Source organism: Scyliorhinus torazame, chromosome 3, assembly GCF_047496885.1.
Source record: "Scyliorhinus torazame isolate Kashiwa2021f chromosome 3, sScyTor2.1, whole genome shotgun sequence".
Taxonomy (NCBI): domain Eukaryota; kingdom Metazoa; phylum Chordata; class Chondrichthyes; order Carcharhiniformes; family Scyliorhinidae; genus Scyliorhinus; species Scyliorhinus torazame.
In genome coordinates, this window is record NC_092709.1 from 65,477,265 (window position 1) to 65,497,869 (window position 20,605).

The 20,605-nt window shown below is 47.8% G+C and overlaps 1 protein-coding gene across 7 annotated transcripts in view; it reads right to left on the minus strand.

Moving 5' to 3' along the window:
• Positions 1-20,605, minus strand: part of rapgef2b (Rap guanine nucleotide exchange factor 2b) — a 508,586-nt gene that overhangs the window by 384,304 nt on the left and 103,677 nt on the right. The window contains exon 1 of one of the 7 annotated variants that reach the window (XM_072495766.1): positions 18,650-18,818. The exons of the other annotated variants lie outside the window; for them this stretch is intronic. The gene's annotated coding sequence lies outside the window, so the exon portion shown is untranslated. Of the gene's footprint in view, positions 1-18,649; positions 18,819-20,605 lie in introns of those variants that run through there. 7 annotated transcript variants of the gene reach the window in all.

Genomic DNA, 20,605 nt, shown 5'->3' on the forward strand with positions numbered 1-20,605 from the left:
ATCATACGGACTCGAAACGTTAACTCCATCTTCTCTCTCCACAGATTGCAGACCTACTGAATTTCTCCATCATTTTCTGTTTGTATGATAAATACTACCAGAGCAGAACTATAGCAATTTTCTAAAATCTGGAACTAACATTTGATAAAAACTGACCATTTGGCAATATTCCATTTACATGAGACCAAGACAGGAGTCTTAATTATTTTAATGAAACCCCCTAAGGTACATTTTAATCTTAAGTACAAGAAAACCTTTAGGTACTAATTTGTAAGAAAAACGAAGAAAACTTTAACTTTAATAAACAGCCTTGTTATCAGTTTGTATGATCTTCTCTAATATTCTGGAATATGTTTATATATTGGGAAATTTGAAAAATACTATATCATCACAGAATAATTGAAATAAATAATACATCATGTAAAATTGCTCTACTTTAGGCGTATGACAGCTCCTTTTAATACCCAAGGAGTTTCAAAAATATCGGATTTGTTTTAACTTGTAATAATTGCATCAAAGGGGAGGGTAATTTTTGTTCGTCTTTTTCCTTTTCATAGAAAAACATTTTATTTTTTTATAAATTTAGAGTACCCAATTATTATTTTTTTCCCAATTAAGGGGCAATTTAGCATGGCCAATCCACCTAACCTGCACATCTTTGGGTTGTGGGGGCGAAACCCACGCAGATATGGGGAGAATGTGCAAACTCCACACCAGGGCTGGGATTCGAACCCGGGTCCTCAGTGCCGTAGCCCCAGTGCTATTCACTGCACCACATGCCGCCCTTTAGAAAAATATTATTAACCACAGGATAATCTCAATTACAAAAATGCTTGGGTTGTCCACTGAGCCTCTCCAGTGATATTATCAACAAGTTGTCTTTCCTAATATCCAGTGCCTCCATGATACACGGTGCAACTGAGAGTAGCTCTGAGGCTGCCGGCCCTGTAAAATTAGAATACAGCTAAGGCTTCTCTGCCAGTTTGAACTTCCTTTCACCTCTACTGTTTACTACAACTGCACAGGAGTTGCACAGGAGTGACCTCACAAGAACAGCATAGTTAAGAGAAACATTCAATTTTCTTCTCCAATTACTTGCCGCAGACTTGCATTATGCATTCAACAATAAGTCAGTGGGACTTCCAGTGACGGCGGGCGGGAGGCAGCCGTGCGTTGGAGGGCTCCCGTTCGGGAACGGCATTGTCGGGGGTTAACGCCCGGTCCTAAGGCCAGCAAAGACAGTAAAAGTCGGGAGACAGCACAGAGGAGGGGAATGTCGAAGACCAGCAAAAAAACGGCCGGGGAAAAAAGCGTCTGAAAGTCCGTCGGGGAGTGGAAAGGTCACTGCGGGGTCAGTAAAGAAAATGTAGGCTGGAGCACCAGGGAAGGCCGCATTGCTTACGGCTGAAGAAATAACTAAGGTGATGGCTGCGGAATTCGAAAGGCAGTTTGCGAAATGCATGGAGACGGTGAGGAAGGAGATGAGGGAGGTTTTGAGTGCACTGGGGGAGGAGGCGATTTCCCCGGTGATGACGGCGGTGGCGAGCGCAGTGGCGGAGGTGCGAGAGCAAGGGGAGGCGCTGAAGGAAGTGGAGGAGACATTATTACAGCACGGTGATCAACTTGCCTCGATGGGGAAGGAGATGCGGAAGGTGATGGACATTAACAAGGATCTGCAAGGAAAAATGGAAGACCTGGAAAACAGATCCAGGCGACAGAATTTGAGGATTGTGGAGCTGCCCGAAAGAGTTGAAGGACCGAAGCCGACTGAGTATTTTGCTGCGATGCTGGCAAAACTATTGGGGGAGGGGGAGGATCCCTCCCGATATGAACTAGATCGGGCTCATCGGTCGTGGAGGCCTGTACCAAAGGCGAGTGAGCCGCCAAGGGCAGTGATTCTGTGCTTCCGTAGGTACAGTGTGAAGGAGAAGGTCCTGAGCTGGGCCAAGCAGAAGCGGGTGGTGCAGTGGGCTGGAGCTGGTATACGTGTATACCAGGACTTTACGGTGGAGCTGGCGAGGAGGCGGGCTGCCTTCAACCGGGTGAAGAGGGCACTGTACATTAGCAAGGTGCAGTGCGGCATGCTATATCCAGCGAAGCTGAGGGTGACTTATAAGCTCAGGGACTTTTATTTTGGAACGGCGGAAGCAGCGGAGGAGTTTGCGAAGGCAGAAGGACTGTGGCAGAACTGACAAATTGAGAAATGGCCATGTGCCGATGTAACCTCATGACTGTATTTTCTTCTTTTTTGTTTCACTGTGTGCGGGTGCAGGGGCTAAAGGAGCCAATGTTGTATATATTTGGACAAGGGAAGGGTTGGGACTTTCACTCGAAATGAGGGCTCTTTGGGGTGTAGGTGGATATGCGGGGTGTGTGTGCTAAAAGGGGATCTCTGGGCTTTCCTAGGGCCGGGCAAGGGGGAAAGGGACCCGGGCGGGGGCCTCCATGCCATTGGTATTGTTAAGGGGATTGATTTTGTATTTGTTACCATTTACTGTTTGTGGGTGGGGTGTAAATTTTTGAAGGAAAATATGAAAATGTAGAATAAAAAAAATTTTTTTTTTTAAAACAATAAGTCAGTAAGTTTTAGTTGAATTTGGCCTTGTTCACAAATAAACTGAGAAATTGTAATTTATTAAATATGTTAAGGATTTCTTTTAAAAGAAAATCATACCAATTTACATAATAATAGCCTACAAACAAGTTATTAAAACTCAAACTTCAATTTTAAAAAATGTTTGAAATAATTAGTCACTTACAAATCCTAGGAACAGAACGAGCATTCAATAGATCACCCCACTCCCAACTGATTGTATGCATTCTAGACTTATAACAGACAATATTTGTCAGGTTCAGGAGCATATGGTCCTCCAATCTACTAGCCCATTCTGCACAAGTATGATGGAAACTCTTTGGGTAAGCAAGATGAGGATAGTAGGAGAGAAATGTAGCCAGTACTGTGGAAACAGATCTTTTGGCCGAACACACAGGAGTTGGAACTTTGCACCTCACATGTGAAAAAATGCTTTTCCATTTAATAGACTGACTTTGAATACTGTCAAAGTAGCTTAGAAATCTTTTTCTATGGCAATGCACCATTCTCCATTCCACATCTCCATTGGTGCCAGGATGGATTCCTACAGAGAGGGCTTTCCACTGGGGATGCTCACCTCCTTTGATTTTCAAAAAGTATCACCATGTCATGATGGTGAGGACAAAGAAATGGGAGTATCCACAACAGCAAGTTGCATAGGAAATACCTCTATGACGAGTGGAATGGTTCAGATGGTTCAAGTAGGAAGACGGAAGTCCCCATGGGAAGTATTGGGCTTTACACTGATGAACAGCTCTATCCAAAACAGGTTGGGGCTGTACAGCAATAAAAACAGAAAATTCTGGAAATACTCAACAGGGTTTGGCAGCTCTAGAGAGAGAGAGAAACAGTTAACGGTCATGGCCTTTCATCAACTGTCTGAGAATGATGAACTTTACTCAGAAAATGGGGTGATAAGATTTTAGTCCAATTGGGAACTTTGAACATACTCCCTATTCTTGGGAAAAAAGAAAAGATCCAGGGAGAGAGAACAATGGGGAGGAAGTCAGTTTGGTGCCATGGGCGAGAGCTATCACGTCAGCCAGCTCACAGAAGGAGTGGAGGCGAGCAGGTGATGAGCTGAAGCTGAATATGGGGGGTTGGGTTTCTGGTGCTGTTACCGGAAGGAGGGAGGGGGGTGAGCTGCTTCGCTGACAGGGGAGGTACTGCTACTTGGAGACGAATGGGAGGTTGGGGACGGCAGATGCCCGAGGGCGGAGGCCAGGGACGCAAGCTGGAGGCTGGCCTAAAAAGGGTGATGGCTAGACGACCGGGATGGGGGATGGGGGTGGGGGGTCGAGTCCCCCGACCAGGCTGACTACATGGATCGTTAGAGGGCTGAATGGGCCGATCAAGGGCTTGCGTGTTTGCGCATCTGAGGGGGCTGAAGGCGGACGTGGCAATGTTACAAGAGACACATCTAAAGGTTGCAGATCAGAATAGATTGAGGAAGGGGTGCGTTGGCCAAGTCCACTCAGGGCTGGACTCAAAGACCAGGGGGGTTGCGATTCGGATTAATAAACGGGTGGCATTTGAGGCAGGGAGAATCATGTCAGACATGGGGGGCAGGTACATAATGGTGACTGGGAAGCTGGAGGGGGTGCGGGTGGTACTCGCGAACGTATATGCTCCGAAGTGGGACGATGTGGAATTTATGAGGCAGGTGTTAGGTAAGATCCCAGACTTAGTCACACAACTTGATCATGGGGGAGATTTTAACACAGTCATTGATCCAGAATTGGACCAGTCAAAATCCAGGACAGGGAGGGTGCCAGCCGCGGCAAAGGAATTGAAGGGGCTCATGGAACAGATGGGGGGAGTAGACCCATGGAGGTTTGGGCAGCCAAGAGCGAGGGAGTTTTCTTTTTTCTCCCTCGTCCACAAGGTATACTCTCGGATCAACTTTTTTGTTCTCAGCAGGGCTCTACTACCTGGGTGGCAGATACGGAGTACTCGGCAATCGCAGTATCGGATCATGCCCCACATTGGGTGGATCTACGGGTTAGTTTGGGGAGAGGACAACGCCCGCTATGGAGGCTGGATGTGGGGTTGCTAGCAGACGAAGCGGTCTGTGGGCAGGTGAACAAGTCCATCCAGAACTACCTGGAAACAAATGATACGGGTGAGGTCTCTGCAGCAATGATCTGGGAAGCTTTGAAGGCAGTGGTCAGAAGGGACTAAATCTCGATACGGGCCCACAGAGAACAGGTGGAATGAGCCGAGAGGGATAGGCTAGTTGGGGAGATACTCCAGGTGGACAGGAGATACTCGGAAGCTCCAGACGCGGGGATACTGAAGGAGCGGCAGAGGTTGCAGGTGGAATTTGGGCTGTTGACTACAGGGAAGGCGGTGGAACAGCTGAGAAAGGCAAGGGGGGCGATCTATGAGTATGGGGAAAAGGCAAGCAGAAGGTTTGCGCACCAGCTCAGAAAAAGGGAGGCGGCCAAGGAGATCGGGAGAGTAAAGAGTAGAGGCGGGGTCACAGTTCTAGACCCTGCAGGGGTGAAAGGACTTTTACAGCAAATTATATGAGTCGGAACCCCCGGCTGGGATGGAGGGGATGAGGCGATTCTTGGGTCAGTTGAGGTTCCCGAGGTTGGATGAGGATCTGGTGGAAGGGCTGGGAGCCCCAATTGAGATTTAAGAAATAATGGAGGTGTTGGAGGGCATGCAATCTGGCAAGGCCACCGGGTCGGACGGCTATGCGGTGGAATTCTATAAGACGTTTTCGGAGATATTGAGCCCAATGCTGGTGAGGGCATTTAATGAAGCGAGAAGGGAGTCCTCCCCCAACAATATCGCAGGCCTCGATTTCATTGATCATGAAACAGGAGAAGGATCCGGAGCAATGCGGGTCATGCGGGCCAAGATATTGGCCACAAGGATAGAGGATTTTGTCTGGGGGGTGATAGGGGAAGACCAGACGGAGTTTGTAAAGGGCAGGCAACTCACGGCCAATGTTCGAAGGCTCCTAAATGTTATGATGCCCTCAGAAGGAGAGGAGATGGAGGTGGTGGTCGCGATGGATGCGGAGAAGGCTTTTGATCGGGTGGAGTGGGATTATCTGTAAAGGGCAGGCAACTCACGGCCAATGTTCGAAGGCTCCTAAATGTTATGATGCCCTCAGAAGGAGAGGAGATGGAGGTGGTGGTCGCGATGGATGCGGAGAAGGCTTTTGATCGGGTGGAGTGAGATTACCTGTGGGAGGTGCTGGGAAGGTTTGGGTTTGGTGGGGGCTTCATTGACTGGGTGCGGTTGCTCTATCAGGCACCAGTAGCTAGTGTGCGTACGAACCGGTTGAGGTCGGGTTATTTTAAACTACACCGAGGGATGAGGCACGGGTGACCCCTCTCCCCGCTACTGTTTGCGCTGGCCATAAAGCCACTGGCCATGGCGTTAAGAGCCTCTAGGTACTGGAAAGGGCTGGTTCGGGGTTGGTGGAGCACCGGGTTTCGCTTTACGCAGATGACTTGCTCTTGTATATCTCAGACCGTTGGAGGGGGTGGGGGAAGTTATGCGGATCTTAGTGGAATTTGGTAACTCTTCGGGGTATAAATTGAACCTGGGGAAAAGCAAGATGTTTGTGATCCAGGCGAGGGGGTAGGAGAAGAAACTGGGAAAGCTGCCGTTTAGAATGGTAGGAAGGAACTTTCGATATTTGGGAACCCAGGTGGCTCGGGAACCTATCCCGGCTCGTGGAACAAATGAAGGAGGACTTAGAGATGGGACATGCTCCCGCTATCACTACAGACCGTGAAAATGGTGGTCCTCCCAAGATTTCTGTTCGTCTTTCAGTGCCTCCCCATCTTCATCCCGAGGTCCTTTTATAAACGGGTGAATAAGGTTATTTTGGGCTTTGTGTGGGTGGGTAAAACCCCGCGGGTGAACAAAGTGTTGCTGGAGCGCAGTCGGGGGAGGGTGGGTTGGCGCTGCCGAACTTTTGTAATTATTACTGGGCGGCAAATATAGTCATGATTAGGAAGTGGGTAGTGGGGGAGGGGTCGGTGTGGGAGCGAATCGAGGCGGCGTCATGTAAAGACATAAGTTTGGGAGCACTGATAACGGCACCTCTCGCGTTCTCGCCGGTCCGATACTCCACAAGTCCGGTGGTGGGGGCGGCTCTGAGAGTCTGGGGGCAGTGTAGGAGATAAGAGTGTGGAGGGAGCATCGGTTTGGACTCCCGATTTATAATAACCATCGGTTTGTACCGGGTAGGCTGGATGGTGGGTTCCGGAGATGGCAGAGGGCAGGAATTAGGAGGATGGGGTATCTATTTATAGACGGTAACTTCCCCAGCTTGAAAGCCTTGGAGGATAAATTTTAATTGCCTGCAGGGAATTGGTTTAGGTATCTGCAGATACAAGACTTTTTGAGAAGGCAGGTTCCGACTTCCCGCTGCTGCCGCCATGGGGGATACAGGACTGAGTACTCTCCAGTGCATGGGTGGGAGAGGGGAAGGTATCGAACATCTACCAAGAACTTATGGAATCTGAAGAAACTCCGGTGGAGGAGCTAAAGGGCAAGTGGGAAGACCAGCTGGGGGGGAAGAGATAGAGGTGGGACTGTGGGCGGATGTCCTAAGCAGGATTAACACATCCTCACCATGTGCCAGGCTCAGCCTCATACAATTCAAGGCAGTCCACCGGGCACACATGACGGTGGTCCGGATGAGCCGGTTTTTCGGGGTAGAGGACAGGTGTGCAAGGTGCGCGGGAAGTCCAGCAAATCATGTCCACATGTTTTAGGCATGCCCGGAGCTTAAGAGGGTTCTGGCAGAGTTTCACTAAGGCAATGTCCACGGTACTCAAAACACAGGTGGAGCCGAGTCCGGAGGTGGCGATCTTTGGAGTGTCGAAAGAGCCGGGAGTTCAGGGCGTGAAAGAGGCTGATGTTTTGGCCTTCGCCTCCCTGGTAGCCCAGAGACAAATCTTATTGATGTGGAGGGACTCGAAGCCCTCGAGTGAGAGACCTAGGTTAGTGACATGGCTGGGTTTCTTAGTCTCGAGAAAATAAAGTTTGCCTTAAGAGGGTCAATGCGAGGGTTCACCCGGAGGTGGCAGCCGTTCGGCGACTTTCTCGGGGAAAATTAAAATGTCAGCAGAAGCAGAATTCAAAAAGGGGGGGGGGGGCTGACTATTGTTTTATTGTTGGCGGATATAAAGTTTGTGATGGGGGTGGAAATGTTTATTGTGCCATGTTTTTTTTAATAAACATTTTATTGAGGTATTTCTTTGGCATTGTAACAGCAACAAAATCAACAATGTACATAACAAGGAAAATATTAACATAGAGCAAATACCACCACCCTCTCCCACAGGTCACACCATTACTTACTCCCCCAATCTACGCTAGCCTAACCCCCTCCCCCCCCTCTGCTGACGATTAATACTCTGCGAAGAAGTCGACGAATGGTTGTCACCTCTGGGCGAACCCTAACAGAGACCCTCTCATGGCGAACTTAATTTTCTCCAGGCAGAGGAAGCTAGCCATGTCAGATAGCCAGGTCTCCGATTTTGGGGGCTTCGAGTCCCTCCATGCTAATAATATCCGTCTCCGGGCTACCAAAGAAGCAAAGGCCAGAACATCTGCCTCTTTCTCCTCCTGGATTCCCGGACCTGCGACACCCCGAAAACCGGCACCTTTGGACTCATTGCCACCCTCATATTTAATACCTTGGACATGGCGTCGGCAAACCCCTGCCAAAATCCCCTCAGTTGTGGACATGTCCAGAACATGTGGACATGGTTGGCTGCCCCCCGCCCCCCCCCGCACACCTCACATTCCTGTCCTCCACCCCAAAGAATCTGCTCAGCCCGGCCACTGTCATGTGAGCCCGGTGAACGACCTTAAATCCTTAAATTGGATCAGGCTGAGCTTGGCGCATGTTGCGGTCGCGTTGACCCTACCCAGCGCGTCCGCCCAAAGGCCCTCCTCTATCTCTCCCCCCAGTTCCTCCTCCCACTTTTGCTTCAGCTCCTCGGTCTACATCTCCTCTGATCCCATAAGCTCTCTATATATGTCCGAGACACTCCCCTCTCCTATCCATCCTCTGGAAAACATCCTATCCTGAATGCCCCTTAGCGGCAGGAGTGGGAAGGTTGGTACCTGCCTCCGCAGAAAGTCCCGCACCTGCAGATATCGAAGTTCATTTCCCCCCGCCAATGCAAACTTCTCCTCCAGCGCACCCATATTCAGAAAGCTCCCCTCTATAAACAAGTCCCCCATCCTCTCAACCCCCGCTCTCCGCCAAATTTGGAACCCCGTCCATCCTCCCCGGGGCAAGCCAGTGATTATCGCAGATTGGGGACCATACCGATGCCCTCCCTGCTCCCACATGTCTCCTCCACTGCCACTAGACTCTCAGGGCCGCCACCACCACTGGACTGGTGGAGAATCACGCTGGCGGGAACGGCAGAGGCGCTGTTACCAACGCCCCTAAACTTGTGCCCTTGCAAGAAGCCACCTCCATGCGCACCCACGCCGCCTCCTCCCCCCCCCCCCCCCCCCCCCCCCACCTCCTCACCATGGCTATATTAGCCACCCAGCAATAATTGCTGAAATTCGGCAGCGCCAGCCCACCATCCCCCCCGACTCCGCTCGAGCATTGCCCTCTTCATTCGCAGGGACTTGCCCCCCACACAAAATCCGCAATAACTTTATTGATCCGCTTAAAAATGGACCGTGGGATGAAGATGGGGAGGCATTGGAAAAATAGGAATCTCAGGCAGACCGTCATTTTTACCGATTGGACTCTGCCCGCCAGAGACAACGGGAGCACATCCCATCTCCGGAAATCCTCCTTCATCTGATCGACCAACCGGGCCAAGTTCAATTTGTGCAGCCTGTCCCAATCCTTTGCCACTTGGATACCCAGGTACCTGAAACTGTCCCCTACCACTCTGAACGGCAGTTCCCTTTCCTGACCTCTCGCCAGGACCACAAACATCTCATTCTTCCCCATATTGAGCTTATATCCCGAAAACCGTCCGAATTCCCCTAAAATTTCTTCCATCCCCTCCAGAGGGTGTGAGACACACAAAGGCAGGTCATCCGCATACAGCGAGACTCTGTGCTCCACCCCCAGGACCAGCCCCTTGAGGCCCTCAGAGCTATTGCCAGTGGCTCTATTGCCAGCGCAAACAGCAGTGGGGAGAGGGGACAACCCTCTCTGATCCCCCAGTACAGTCTGAAATATTCCGACGTTGTCCTATTTGTCCGTACACTTGCAACCGGAGCCCGGTACAGCAACCTAACCCAGTCAATAAAGCTCTTCCCGAAACCGAACCGCTCCAGCACCTCCCATAAATAATCCCACTCAACCCGGTCAAAAGCTTTCTCCACATCCATCGCTACCACTACCTCAACCTCCCTACCTTCAGGGGGCATCATGATCATGTTTAGCAGACTTCTTACATTGGCCACCAGCTGCCTACCCTTAACGAACTCCGTCTGGTCCTCCACAATACAGTCCGGTAACAGTCCTCAATCCCGGTGGACAAAATTTTGGCCAGAGGTTTGGCATCTACGTTCAACAAGGAAATCGGCCTGTAAGACCCACGTAGCTCTGGGTCCTTGTCCCGTTTCAGGATGAGCGAGATCATGGCCTGTGACATTGTCTGGGGCAGAACCCCTCTTTCCCTAGCCTCGTTAAAGACCTTCACCAGCACCGGCCCCAATATTCCGAAGAACCTTTTATAGAACTCGACTGGGTACCCATCCGGTCCTGGGGCCTTACCCGACTGCATGGTCTTCAAACTCCCCACTATCTCCTCCAGCCGATCGGGGCCCCCAGCCCCTCCACTAGCTCCCCATCCACCTTTGGGAAAGTCAGCCCCTCCAAGAAGTGCCTCATCCCCTCCGGCCCCGCAAGGGGTTCCGACCGATACAACCTGCTATAAAAGTCCGGAAAGGCCTTGCTCACCCCTGCCGAGTCCCCTACTAAGTTCCCATCCCCGTCAACAACTTTCCCTATTTCTCTAGCTGCCTCCCTCTTTCTGAGCTGCTGTGCAAGCGTCCTGCTGACCTTCTCACTGTGCTCGTAAATCACCCCCCCTCGCCTTTCTGAGCTTCTCCATTGCCCTCCCTGTGGTTAACAAGCCAAATTCTGCCTGTAGCCTCCAGCGTTCCCTTAAAAGCCCTGCCTCTGGAGCCTCCGCATACCTCCTATCAACTCGTAAAATCTCCTTTACCAGTCGGTCCATCTCTGCCCTGTCCGTCCTGTCCCTGTGAGCCCAGATCGAGATCAGCTCTCTTCTCACCACTGCCTTCAGCGCTTCCCAGACCACCGCTGCTGAGACCTCCCCCGTATCATTTACCTGCAGGTAATTCAGCATGCGCTTCCTCAGCCTCTCGCTCACCGCTTCGTCCGCCAATAGCCCTACATCCAGCCTCCATTGCGGGCACTGCTTGCTGTTCATACTACCTGCAGGTCCACCCAGTGCAGAGCATGGTCCGAGATCGTGATTGCCGAGTTCCCCGTGTCCACCACCCCAGCCAGTAGGGCCCTACCCACAACAAAAAAATCGATCCGGGAGTACACCTTATGTACGTGGGAGTAAAAAGAAAATTCCCCGCCCTCAGCTGCCTAAATCTTCATGGATCCACCCCCCACCATCTGCTCCATGAACCCTTTCAGCTCCTTTGCTATCACTGGCACCTTGCCCGTTCTTGAACATGACCGGTCCAGGCCGGGATCAATAACTGTATTAAAATCCCCACCCATGATCAGCTTGTGCGAATCCAGGTCCGGATTCATCCCACGCACCCTCTTTATAAAATCCCTGTCATCCCAATTTGGCGCATATACATTGACCAGCACTACCTTCATCCCCTGCAGTGTGCCACTAACCATGATATATCGATCTCCCATATCTGAGACTATTCTTCCTACTTCAAATGTCACCCGCTTGTTAACCAGGATAGCAAACCCTCTAGTCTTTGTGTCCAGCCCTGAGTGGAAAACCTGACTGGCCCAGCCTTTCCTCAACCTGTCCTGGTCCACTACTCTAAGGTGCGTGTCCTGCAACACTACCACATCCGCCTTCAGTCCCCTCAGGTGCGCAAACACACGTGTCCTCTTTACCGGCCAATTTAGCCCCCAACATTCCAGGTGATCAGCCTAGTCGGGGGGCAATATGCCCCCCCCCCCCCCCCGCCCCCGCCGATCAGCCATCCCCTTGCTTGGGCACGCCTCCAGTCCCTGCGCCGCACCTCCTCCGGCCCGCACCTCCTCCGGCCCGCCCCACGGAGGCCCTCACCCCTGACCTCCTCAGTGTCCCTCCACCGAAGTCCCTCCCTCGTCAGCAGAACCCATCCCCCCTCCACCCCCCAGCAACACTACTCTAAAACCTTACCCATCTAGTAAACTAAACGTATGCACACCCGCCACTGTGCTTCCGTGAGCTAGCTCACCCAGCTAGCTTGGTGGCCCCCGTCCCCAAGAAGTCGCCCATCTATTGTTCCTTCGCTCCCCGGCCCATTTAGCCCCCGAACATTTCAGGTTATCAGCCTAGTTGGGGGGCAATTTGCCGCCCCCTCCCCCGATCAGCCATCCCCTTGCTTGGGCCCGCCTCCAGCCGCGCACCTCCTCCGGCCCGCCCCACGGCGGCCCTCACCCCTGACCTCCTCAGTGTCCCTCCACCGAAGTCCCTCCCTCGTCAGCAGAACCCACCCCCCCCTCCACCCCCCATCAACACTACTCTAAAACTTAACCCATCTAGTAAACTAAACGTATGCATACCCGCCACTTTGCTTCCGTGAACTAGCTCACCCAGCTAGCTTGGTGGCCCCCGCCCCCAAGAAGTCTCCCACCTATTGTTCCTTCGCTCCCCTCCCCCCACCCATACAAACAAACTCCCCCATCTAACAATCCCCAAACAAACACCCAACAGCATGAAAACACAAAAACAAAAGCACCCCCCACCGAATCTCAAACAGGCACGTCTCCATCCCACCAAAGTGCACATCAATAAAAACAAAAGGGACTTTGCCAACATCCACCGTGAAAAAGAATCCAAAAGCAAAAGATCGACTTTTCTCCTCCCCCCTCTATTTCTTAAACGGAACCCCAAAAACAGACACGAAACAAAAAGAGGGCCAATTTAAAAACAGGAAAACAAAACCCCCAAAACCATGGGGAAAAAACTGAAAAAAGGGGCCCAATATAGGCCAACAAGTTGTCTAAAAGTTCAAAAGGTCGCAGACCCCCACCAGTCCTTTTCTTTTAGCAAAGTCCAGTGCCTCATCGGGCGACTCAAAATAGTGATGCTGGTCCTCATGCGTGACCCAAAGACACGCCGGATACAGCTGATCGAACTTCACCTGCTTCTTGAAGAAAATAGACTTGACTTGGTTAAAGCCTGCCCTCTTCCTCGCCACCTCTACGCTCAGGTCCTGGTACACCCGCAGGATGCTGTTGTCCCACTTACAACTCAGTGTTCGTTGGCACACCGAAGGATGCACTCCTTGACCTAGAACCTGTGAAATCTCACCAGCATTGCCCTCGGAGGGTCCCCCGCTCGCCTCTTCCTTGCAAGCGCCCGGTACGCCCTGTCAACCTCCAACGGTTGTGGGAATGCCCCCCCCGCCCCCCCCCCCCTTTGCTCTCGAGTCGCCAGGTATCTTTATGATACCGCCACGAGGTTCAAGTCCAGGTAATGATCAATAACTCAATACACCGATTAGTAAGATTCAAATCAAAGCACATTTATTATACATAGTAATCGCTACTCATACACAAATTCTACGTCTAAGCTACTTCTATAACTAACAGGCCTATACTTATCTTCGGACTGGCCCACCAGGTCAGGGGAACAAATGGCCTTTCGTTCGGGTTCTGAGTCTGCGGGATTCGAAGTTGGTACGGGTTGGTAGCTAGGAGCGCCTATCTCGCAGCGAGCATTGAATTAAGACTTACTTCTTTCTGTGGTCACTGCACCGGTCACGGTTGGTTCGCGTTGCTGGGTGATCCGGGCAGGACGAAGAGATGAAGCGAGCGATTTGAACTTGGGGCTTAACTCTTATAGTCCCCTGGGGCTTCCCCCCTTTCGGGGCGGACCCTGTACCTGGTTCTAGGTGATTGGACTTCGTTCCAATTGCTTGGTTCGATTTCTCCAATACTGGAGCGGTTCCCTGATCGATGGGCGGTCTTGAGGTGTTCGTTAACCTCTTTTGTGTTGGCTCCTGCTGGCGCCGGGGAGTCTGGCTTAGTTTGGAGTGTCCCAAATGTTGCCATTGTTCCCGGGCATTGCTCATCAGTATGTAGATGGCTGCTACATTGTTATGCTGATGGTCGCTGGTATCGATGCTGTCTGGGCTTTTGCAGAGTTAAATACACAGCAGGCCTGCACCTGCTGGTTTCTGCCTGTGTTGGCTGACTTTCTCATCAGCCTTTGCCGTTCGCCATTTTAAATCGGGAGTTGGCCAGTTTAGGTGACTACACCCTCCAGCAGCTTTTCAAATATACCCACTACGTATGCCCCAGCGTCTGCTCCCTCAGCCCCCTCCAGGAGCCCAACAATTCTTAAGTTCTGCCGGCGGGACCGGTTCTCAAGGTCCTCCACCTTCTCCAGGAGCCTTTTCTGCTGTTCCCGAAGCATGCCCACCTCCAGCTCCACCGCTGTTTGATGTTCCTCCTGCTCAGCCAGCACCTTCTCGACCTTCTGAATCGCCCGATCCTGGGCGTCCAATCTATGCTCTAGCCGATCGATTGATTCTTTAATCGAGTCCAAACATTCCCGCTTCTGCCTGGCAAAATCATCCTGGATGGCCTGCATCACCGGGTCCGTTGGTCGCTGCGCTGCCATCCCAGGGGTCCGGTCCTCGGCCAAACTGTCTGTCGCTGCAGCTTCAACACACCTCGTGGCTAACTTCTTATTTCTGCCCTTTTGTGCACTTCCGGTCCTTTGTTACGCGGAAACGGTGCCCAATTGCCTCGGCTTTCGAGTCCACCGTTCAAAACCAAAGAAAAATCATGGGGAAAGGCCCAAAAATCCGACCAGAGCGGGAGCCACCAAATGTGCGACTTACTCCTCCATAGCTGCCACCAGAAGTCCCTATTGTGCCATGTTTACGTCGCTGTTATTGGTATTATTATAAACTATTGCAAATACCCTAATAAAAATATTTTTTTTTTTAATGAAAGGGTACCCCAGGAAGAGAGACAGGAAAGCAGCCTTTCCAAGAAGAAAAAAAGGCTGTTCGTTGTCAAAACCAGGCATAATGTTGCAGAAAGTTGGTACTCTGGTCGAAGAGAAAGAAGCTGGAGAGATTTAAGGACACTGGAAGATTTCCATTGGGCGGGTCTGGGAGAAGAAATCACCAGAGTGAACATTATTGCTGGAAATCAATTGGGAACTTTCAGAAAACTGAAGGAAAGGACCTTCTGAATCGGCGAAACAAGGAGAAATGAATTCACTGCTGCCAATGACTTTGGATTGTTTCCTGTAAAGACTGTAATTCTCCGGAGAATGGGCTACGACATATTTATGAGCAGAAGGTTATCTGTCTACTATACTACTATACTTTTCTATAGTTTATTTTGTGTGTTACTTACTGAGCAATGTTTAGTTGATATTGATCTATGTTTGTTTATTACAATAAAAGTGTTAAAATTTGAAATCTTGTCATGCGATTTGACTGGGAATTCCATTTTTTAAAAAGTTATCAGTCTCTCTGAGGACACATGCAAGATTCATAATTATTGCAAAATACCTGCATTTGCATGTCACATGCCATAATTTATTATTTTACAAACATATATGCCTGATATAAACTTAGAAGTTCGAAGGAACTAAAAGGCAAGACTTAATGATAAGAAAAGAAAACGCTATATTTTAACTAGTGAATATTTCACTTCTTTTAGTATAAAACCTTTTGGCATAAGCAGATTCAAAAGGTTCAATTAATGCAAGGAATAATAATCCAGAAAGATATTTATAATCATTCAATTTTCAGCTTTGATCCACATCTTTAAAATTCCACGGCCTTGATGTTATATCATCAGCAAATGTAAGCAAGCAGGATTCTGAGCAGCACGGTGGCACAGAGGTTAGCACTGTAGTCTCACGGTGCTCAGGACCTAGGGTCACCTGTCCATGTGGAGTTTGCAAATTCTCCTCGTGTTTGCATGGGTCTCACCCCCACAACCCAAAGATGTGCAGGGTAGGTTGATTGGCCACGCTAAATTGCCCCTTAATTGAATAATAGAATTTACTGTGCAGAAGGAGGCCATTCTGCCTATAGGGTCTGCACCGGCCCTTGGAAAGAGTGCCCGACGCTTCCACCCTACCTCCGTAACCCAGTAAACCCCACCTAACTTTTTGGAAACTAAGGGGCAATTTAGCACAGTCAATCCACCTAACCTGCACATCTTTGGACTGTGGGGGAAACTGGAGCACCCAGATGAAACCCACGCAGACATAGGCGAGAACGTGCAAACTCCACAGACAGACAGACACCCGAGGCCGGAATTGAACCGGGGACCCTGGAGCTGTGTCACAGCAGTGCTAACTTCTTATTTCTGCCCTTTTGTGCACGTCCGGTCCTTTGTTCCATACACTAATACGAGGAAACGGTGCCCAATTGCCTCGACTTTCGAGTCCACCGTTCAAAACCAAAGAAAAATCATGGGGAAAGGCCCAAAAATCCGACCTGAGCGGGAGCCACCAAATGTGCGACTTACTCCTCCAGAGCCGCCACCAGAAGTCCCTATTGTGCCATGTTTACGTCGCTGTGCCACCCCTAAAACCATCAATTACAGCGTGTTGAATTGAGCCTGATTAAGTAGATTAGGTGGACCAAAAACGGGGACATCAAAGCAACAACAGGGACATCAACTGGAAAAAAATAATTGGGTACTCTGAATTTATATTTAAAAAAGCAGGATTTTTAAAAGAAAGAATTAAAGGTTAAATCAAGCTAAGTTATAAGAAGGAAATGGAAAAATGTGAACTGATGTTCTTTTAAAGTCAACTGAAAAACCAATGGTCAAACACAACAAATTATTTGGCCAAAATGAAAATTAATAATGACATTAATTTTGCTAAAATGTAACTAGATATATTCCAGTTTCCGATTACCTGTATATTTTTAGGAAGGGGCAACAAGTAAAAGAAAATACACTCTAAAAAAACATATATTCATATTACTCCTGGAAAGCCTGGGAAAACCATTGACCACTCAAGAAAAATCTGTACAATGTATTGGAATGTTATACACGGAGAAGAATTTTGCTTGGATTGGGAATCTTGACTCAGACTTGCTCAATTATATGTGTTTTATGCTCATTTTGATTTCATGCGCTATAAGATGACAGAATTCATACATATACTTAAAAATAAATGCAGTACAATATTCCTTTTGTAGTCAGCAAACCACTTTTATAAGCACACACAAACATACAAATAGCACATAATTTCCCTTGATATTATTGTACCTCTGTGATCTTTAAGGGCAATTACTACACTAATGCATTTTAGAACCTTGTATTAATACAATAAAAAAACAGCTTGTCAAAACAGTGTGCTATTCTTACACTGTTAGGTCATAACAGTTTAACCTCTTCTTCAGAGAACGCCAGAAATGGGAGTCTTCAAAATAAACATCACTGCTTCAATTTATCCCTGGCTTATGATTGCATAGCTCGTGCTCATACAATAGTCAGGCTGACTACTCATTTATTTAAAGTTCTTTACCCTTAACCTGGGCCTCTGCATTCCAATTTCACAGCAGTCCAACCCCCACTGCCATGTTATTCCTATCTATGGCATTATCAATTTAAACCTAATTTTGTGTGCATTCTCAGTAGTGAATTAAAGTATTTACAAATTGTCATTACTTATCCTTAAGCACTGTGGCTTCTTTTCATTAAGACAACAATAATCAAGACTGATGGAAGTTTATAATTAAAGTAGCAGCAGCAGATTAAATACTTTTTATAACATTTATCAAAGTTAGTATGCTGTTTTAACCATTACTGCTACACTTTCACTTTGCACTTTTAGGCGATAAAGCAAGCAAGAATAATATGCTTACAACGTTAAATAAAGGTACACACCATATCATGATCCAAAATAAATGCATATTTCCAACGATACAAAAACAATGTACATTTTTCTTAAACATCTCTATCTTTATTCAGCATGGGGACAAATCCAGGACGAGAATAGTTTGGAAGCCAAGATTCCATCGAATTGAACCTAACCAGAACTGACCGTGGGATATTTCACATTTACGTTTGATGTTGTAATTGTGCAAAGTAGGTTGCCAAGACAATGTACTCTTCTGTCGGACTCCATCGCTTTCGACAAAACATTTTTTAGTGCATGCCACAGCCTACTAATCAGAATGTCGGTGTAGAAATGTAATCAATTTAATCCGGTTTTCTGCATAGAAGTTAAACAAAACTCAAATACTTTAAACTTTGTCAATGGCAAAAGATAGACTTAAATTTGGTTAAATTTTTATATAGTGCACGCATTTTTCCCCTTTTAGTGTTTACAAATGACACCAGTAGTATTCCAACGGGCATTCAGCTGTTTCTGAACAACGTCATTCACTCTTGACCGAAATGGTTACTTCACTGCAATGATTTCTTTTCCTGAGTACATTGCACTGACACTCACGGAAAATATAGCTCATAACTAACTGTTCTCTATAATTACACATATACTAACAATCAATAAAATAAAACGGTATGTAGGTAACTACCAATGTTTATCCAGCCAATCTCTGAGAAATGCTGACAAAACAAAGAAAAACAAATGTGAATCCCATTTCTCATGCGTTATTTTCAACAAACTAAATCATCAAATCAGTTTGAAAATATTCAACATTGAGTCTCATTCTGCAAAAAGTTAATTTTTTCCCAGTCTCATTAAATATTTACTACAGGCATCTGCAGTAGCAAAGACAAAATCTAATCCATTCAACCAAATTACACCAGCACTCATTCGATGGATATGCGGCCATTGTAAAAAGCTCATTAGCTGAACTACACCAAGTCACAATTGTTTGTTGTTTTAGAAAGCAATCTACAAAACCAAATAGAACCTGTACCTTGTAATCAGAACCAAAGTTGTACCATTTTATCCAAAAGGCTTTTTACTTTGCAGCATTGTTTACCCAAGGCAGAGTTTGGAATCTTTTCTCCTCTTCTGTTGCTGTGAAGAGGCACGGAAAGCCAAAATTCCAACGGACGGCTCATTTCCTGCCTTGGTGACCTGACTACCTCTCTGCTGGCTGCAAGATATGTGCAGCATATGCTGTTTGCGCATTGCTTCCGCATTCCATCTTCATTACATCAGTTGGTGTCTGACAGCTGCTCTTCATACATTGCCATTCAAGAAATGGCCGATTACTCATTTTAACATATACCCATGTTCCAAGGTCAACCAAAGTGCTATCTTTGATACACAATACAGCAATCTGCACTTTAAAAAGTGTTCATTTAATCCCTATTTACATAACAGTCCTACTACCTCCGCAGACTGCACTGCAACATGAATAGGGGAAGCACTAATGGCTCGAGGCGAAAAAAAACTTAAGTAGTTTAATTCCCTGGCTCCAGAAACAAGGCATTATAGAATGGCAACAATAGGGACCGTCTCGGGCATTATCATTTTCCCCCCTCTCGTTTTGTTTGAGCTCTCAGCTTATCTGTACAAGTCAACAACATTGCTTTCGTATTCATGACCTTCACAAATATCTTCCCTGTCCCATGCCAATCTAGAATCTCCTAGTGTGCTTTTCAGTGTCTGCCCATGTGCAGTTCTCTTTTATACAGTACTTCTCAAAGTCTAACAGGACTATGAAACAATCACGAGATCAAACAGCAAACACAGTTCTATAATTTAAACGCCTAAGAATTAGTTTGGAATGAATAATCTAAATGATACTGCCAAATGAAATGAAAATGAAATGAAAATCGCTTATTGTTGTGGTGAACCACTGTATTATGGGATGTAAGGTAGGTCCTGCACTACAGGTTCGTTGGTAGCCCCTGCCGGCTGGCTCCGCCCACTAAAATCTGTATAAATATGCGTGACCTCCATTGCCCTGCCATTTCGGCAGCTGCAGCAGGGGGCCACGCATTTGCAATAAAGCCACAGTTGTACCCAATTTGCGTCTTTGTGCAATTGATTGCGCATCAATTGTCACAAGTAGGCTTCAAATGAAATGACTGTGAAAAGCCCCTAGTCGCCATATTCCGGCCTCCCTGAACAGGCGGCAGAATGTGGCGACTAGGGGCTTTTCACAGTAACTCCATTTGAAGCCTATTCGTGACAATAAGCGATTTACATTTCATTTTCATTTCATTTGGCACTATCATTTAGATTATTCATTCCAAACTAGTTCGTAGGCGTCTAAATTAAGTTTTGCCGCCATCTGTCAAGCAGATATCAATCACAAAATACAAATAATCAACTGAAAATAATAAATGTATCAAAGCACTTTAGTGCATCATTTCAACACCACAACTGACAGAAAACAGATGTGAAAACCTCGGAGGAAAATAAATATTAATTTGGTGAATACTTTGGTCTGAAATAAAATTACATTTACTAAATTTTAATGAGTGTGTTCAAAAAAAGGTTAAAATTTAGGAGTAAACTTTGGGAAGACCGTGTATACCATGGCTCAGCTCTCACCCCAGAGACTTGGGCACAAAATCAAGGCAACACCCAGATGCATCAAATTGAAGGAGTGCAGCACTGTCGGAGGTTCTGTCTTGTGAATTTTTTAAAAATATGAATTTAGAGTACCCAATCATATTTTTTTCCAATGTAATGTAACGTGGCCAATCCACCTACCCTGCACATCTTTGGGTTCTGGGGGTGAAACCCACGCAGACATGGGCGAATATGCAAACTCCACACAGACGGTGACCCAGGGCCGGGATCAAACACGGGCCCTCAGCGCCATAGACGGCAGTGTTAACCACTGCGCCACCATGTCGCCCTCGGTCTTCTGAATTAAACTTATGCGTGATCTACCCTTATAGCTGGACGCAAA